Source organism: Nerophis ophidion, linkage group LG02, assembly GCF_033978795.1.
Source record: "Nerophis ophidion isolate RoL-2023_Sa linkage group LG02, RoL_Noph_v1.0, whole genome shotgun sequence".
Classification (NCBI taxonomy): Eukaryota; Metazoa; Chordata; class Actinopteri; order Syngnathiformes; family Syngnathidae; genus Nerophis; species Nerophis ophidion.
Genome location: NC_084612.1, coordinates 62,300,948 through 62,306,947, shown reverse-complemented (window position 1 = coordinate 62,306,947; position 6,000 = coordinate 62,300,948).

The window sequence follows — 6,000 nt, the reverse complement described above, 5'->3', positions numbered from 1 at the left end:
TAGGCTCCTGTACTTGGTATCATTACCAATTGCGTTTGTTTATATTATAGTGTCCCGGAAGAGTTGGTGCTGTGGGAATTCTGGGGATTTGTTCTGTTGTGTTTATGTTGTGCTGCGGTGCAAATATTCTCCCAAATTGTGTTTGTCGTCGTGGTTTAGTTTGGTTTCTCTGTATGTCACATGTTTATGACAGTTTTGGCGTTTTTCATACGGCCATCCTTAGTTTGACATGTATGGCTGTTGACTAAGTGTGACCTTCATTCACATGTGATTAGAGTGTTCAAAGATAAAATGTCCGTCTTAATGGTAAATAATCGAACATTATGTAATCTTGTCAACTGTAGACAAGCCTTAACACATCCATCATCATTGCAACAGTGTGTAGTGTAGCATATACAGCCATCACTCATTTGTCTCCATGGAGACGAGGATTTGTGATTTTGAAGTAGTTACAACACTGCTGACAGCGGACTGAGGGCGTTTTAGTGTTATAGCTGAGGTGAAGTGAATTATATTTATATAGCGCTTTTCTCTAGTGACTCAAAGCGCTTTCATATAGTGAAAACCAATAACTAAGTTACATTTAAAGCAGTGTGGGTGGTACTAGGATCAGGTGGGTAAAGTGTCTTGCCCAAGGACACAACGGCAGTGACTAGGATGGCAGAAGTGGAACCCTCAAGTTGCTGGCACAGCCACTCTAGCAACCAAGCTATACCGCCCCTTATATATATATATATATATATATATATATATATATATATATAAATATATATATATATATATATATATATATACAAACCCCGTTTCCATATGAGTTGGGGAAATTGTGTAAGATGTAAATATAAATTGAATACAATGATTAGCAAATAATTTTCAACCCATATTCAGTTGAATATGCTACAAAGACAACATATTTGATGTTCAAACTGATAAACATTTTTTTTTTTTTTGCAAATAATCATTAACTTTAGAATTTGATGCCAGCAACAGGTGACAAAGAAGTTGAGAAATGTGGCAATAAATACTGATAAAGTTGAGGAATGCTCATCAAACACTTATATGGAACATCCCACAGGTGTGCAAGCTAATTGGGAACAGGTGGGTGCCATGATTGGGTATAAAAGCAGCTTCCATGAAAGGCTAAGTAATTCACAAACACGGATGGGGCGAGGGTCACCACTTTGTAAGCGAATTGTCGAACAGTTTTAGAACAACATTTCTCAACGAGCTATTGCAAGGAATTTAGGGATTTTACAATCTGCGGTCCGCAAAGTCATCAAAAAGTTCAGAGAATCTGGAGAAATCACTGCACGTAAGCGATGATATTACGGACTTTTGATACCTCAGGCGGTACTGCATAAAAAACCGACATCAGTGTGTAAAGGATATCCCCACATGGGCTCAGGAACACTTCATAAAACCACTGTCAGTAACTACAGTTGGTCGCTACATCTGTAAGTGCAAGTTAAAACTCTACTATGCAAAGCAAAACCCATTTATTAACAATATCCTGAAACGCCGCCGGCTTGACTGGGCCCGAGCTCACCTAAGATGGACTGATGCAAAGTGGAACGGTGTTCTGTGGTCTGACGAGTCCACATTTCAAATTATATTTGGAAACAGAGGACGTGGTGTCTTCCTGAACAAAGAGGAAAATAACCATTCGGATTGTTATAGGCGCAAAGTTCAAAAGCCAACATCTGTGATGGTATGGGGGGTTATTAGTGCCCAAGGCATGGGTAACTTACACATCTGTGAAGGCACCTTTAATGCTGAAAGGTCCATACTGGTTTTAGAGCAACACATGTTGTCATCCAAGCAACGCTAATATGGACGCCCCTACTTATTTCAGCAAGACAAGTGTTACAACAGCATGGCTTTGCAAAAAAAGAGTGCGGGTACTTTCCTGGCTCGCCTGCAGTCCAGACCTGTCTACCATAGAAAATGTGTGGCACATAATGAAGCGTAAAATACGACAGCAGAGACCCCGGACTGTTGAACGACTGAAGCTCTACATAAAACAAGAATGGTAAAGAATTCCACTTTCAGAGCTTCAACAATTAGTTTCTTCAGTTCCCAAACGTTTATTGAGTGTTGTTAAAAGAAAAGGTGATGTAACACAGTGGTGAACATGTCCTTTCCCAACTACTTTGGCACAAGTTGCAGGCATCAAATTTTAAGTTATTCATTATTTGCAAAAAAAAAATAAAGTTAATGATTTTGAACATCAAATATCTTGTGTTTGTAGTGCATTCAATTGAATATGGGTTGAAAAGGATTTGCAAATCATTGTATTCTGTTTATATTTACATCCAACACAATTTCCCAACTCATATGGAAACGGGGTTTGTATATATATATATATATATATATTCAGGGTTCCAGGTTCGATCCCCATCTCTGCCATCCTAGTCACTGCCGTTGTGTCCTTGGCTCGTAAAACGTCGTCGACGACGGGTAAACACTGGTACTTTTTTAGAGGCGGTATAGTACCGAATAGGACTCATTAGTATCGCGGTACTATACTAATACCGGTATACCGTACAACCCTATATTGTATCAAACTGTATTTTCTTCTATGCTGGAATATATTTTCACAGATGTGAGAGGCGTACTCACTTTTGTTAGGTACCTTCACATATTTGTATAATTTCCCCGCATGCTAATCCCTTAGTTTGGGGCATCGATGCAATGACGAAGGGGAAGGGAAACAAAAAGAGGAAGCATAAGAACACAGATGCGTCTCCTGTCATGTGCGTGTCCATCTCCTCCTTTAAAGGCGGCGCAGGAAATAAGAGTGCAGGGTTGGAAGCCAGTCTGTCAGTCGCTGTGTGAAAGGCTCAGCATAATTACTGTGAAATGGCACACATGCAGACAGCAGAGAAGGGCAGCGAGAGAAGAGAGTGAGGCGTTCGCTTTTTCGCTTTAAAGTTCGGCCTGCCGGTTGCTCGCAGCTGTTTGAAGATTTCCAGAGGCTTTAAGCGTTTAAACCTATTTTATTTCTCCTTCAGTGTTACTGTGTGAAAGTCGCCAGCAGAAACAGAAAAAACACACAAGCCCGAAGGAGCCAATATAGCCTCAACACTTCATTCAGCTCAATCCAATGTGGTTTGTTTTTTGGTCATGTTGCTAAGCAACGACAACAAAGTAATGCGTCCTCTTTTACCAACTGATCACTTGGCCCGGCCACAGGTGCATAAAATCAAACACTTAGGCATGGACACTGTTTCGACAAACATTTGTGAAAGAATGGGCTGCTCTTAGTGATTTCATCCATCCATCCATTTTCCTCCGCTTATCGAAGGTCGGGTCGCGGGGGCAGCAGCCTAAGCAGAGAAGCCCAGACTTCCCTCTCCCTAGCCGAGTCATCCAGCTCCTCCCGGAGGGATCAGAGGCATTCCCAATGCCAGCCGGGAGACATAGTCTTCCCAACTTCACAACACAAACACAACAATGAAACAACATACTTTTTGACAACGTTTAATCAATGGTAGGCTCTGACGTTGGTTTGATCAATGGAATTTGGTCATTTCCCAACTAACAACGTGGATCCAACGTTGGGCATCAATGTTGTCTCAATTTCAAATGTAAGTGTTTTGCAACATTGTGACCCCATTAGGGAAAAGCGGTACAAAATGGATGGATGGATGCATGGATGTTCCAACGTCAATTTTAAAGGGCATGTATGTATAACAGAGGTGGGTAGAGTAGCCAGATATTGTACTCAAGCAAGAGTACTGTTACTTTAGAGATGTATTATTCAAATTAAAGTAAGGAGTAATCACCCAAGTATTTACTTGAGTAAAAGTAAAAAGTATGTTGTGAAAAAACTACTCAAGTACTGAGTAACTGATGAGTAACCTGTTTGTTTAATGATTACGGCAACAAGTAATGCACAAAAACATAAAAATAGCAATGAACAAATTCAGAGCCAGGAATATCTCTTAAGCAACTAAAACAATAATATATATTAAATAATATATATTTGTTTTTACACTGTATTGAAAAAAAAAATTGAAAATTAATTTTACCTTTGCAACCTCATTATACTATTGGCTAAGTTTTATATTCATAAATGTAAGTTTCTCAATACCCGACCTGTTTTTTGTGCCTTTAAAAAAAGATTTAGAACTTTACATTAAAACACTCTACCTCTAACAACTATAAAGCTGTGAAAAAGATGATGCTGTGTTCCAAATTTAAGTTATTTAATGAGATTGAGTGAGCCTATGGCTTTGCACTTTGTTTATTTTATATATATATATATATATATATATATATATATATATATATATATATATATATATATATATATATATATATATATTGCATTCTAGTTTAGTTACATTGAATTTACAACCCCCTGGCGCTATTTTGCACGGTTTTTATACTGTTTTGTACTGATTTTGTACTTACTTTGATTATTATTTTCAACTGTTTGTAAATGTTGAAATTTATAAATAAAGGTTTATAAAAAAGAAAAAAGTGTGTAGTTAATCATGTGACCGCCTGGCTCTGTTTGATTGGTGAAACGGAGTCAAACGTCACCAGTGAATGCATTTGATTGGTGAAACGGAGTCAAACGTCACCAGTGATTGCATTTGATTGGTGAAACGGAGTCAAACGTCACCAGTGATTGCATTTGATTGGTGATACGCAGGCATGCGATAGATCCTACTTTGAAGGTCTGTCTGACAAAGCAAAACAAACAAAACATGCATTAACAGATCGATAAAAATTAGTAGCGAGTAGCGAGCTGAATGTAGAAAAATAGAGCGGAGTAAAAGTAGCGTTTCTTCTCTATAAATATACTCAAGTAAAAGTAAAAGTATGTTGCATTAAAACTACTCTTAGAAGTACAATTTATCCCAAAAGTGACTCAAGTAGATGTAACGGAGTAAATGTACCCACCTCTGATGTATAATCAATGTTGTATCAATGTCTTGTGCCCGCTGGGAAGGCTGCAGCCTGGAGCCTCGCTTGTTATTTCTTCTCGCCTTATTTCTGCTCTGATGTCCGCAGAAATAAAATGCTTCCGCGTTTATCGATCCGCAACATTTTACACGTGACTTTGTTGTCACGATGGACTAGTACGAAATTGGATTGGCCGCTAAACTCAGACAAAAAAGGCGGCGACTTTACGACTTAGTTTGAGGAAATACCGCAAAAAAGAAGCTTTTTTTTCATGCAGCTCTGTATCGATCTGAGAGTGGGCAAGTGTACCTAATATACATATATATATATATATATATACATCATCCATCCATCCATTTTCTACCACTTATTCCCTTTCGGGGTCGCGGGGGCGCTGGCGCCTATCTCAGCTACAATCGGGCGGAAGGCGGGGTACACCCTGGACAAGTCGCCAGACAACATTCACACTCACATTCACACACTAGGGCCAATTTAGTGTTGCCAATCAACCTATCCCCAGGTGCATGACTTTGGAAGTGTGAGGAAACCGGAGTACCCGGAGGGAACCCACGCATTCGCGGGGAGAACATGCAAACTCCACACAGAAAGATCCTCAGCCTGGAATTGAACCCAGGACTGCAGGACCTTCGTATTGTGAGGCTGACGCACTAACCCCTCTGCCACCATGAAGCCCATATATATATATATATATATATATATATATATATATATATATATATATATATATATATATATATATATATATATATATATATATATATATATATATATATATATATATATATATATATATATATATATATATATATATATATATATATATATATATATATATATATATATGTTCCGAGCGCAGAGATGTCACCTTATCAATGGGAAAACGCATTTTTAAACAATATGATTTGCTTGAGCGGCTAGGAGACACCGAGAGTAACAAGCAGTAGAAAATGGATTAGAAAGGACAGATAAAAAAAAATACAAAAATAAAATTCAAATTTAAATATTTTAACTTGGGACTTCCTGCATGCCGGATTTTGGACACTGGCGGGCCGCATCCGTAGTTTG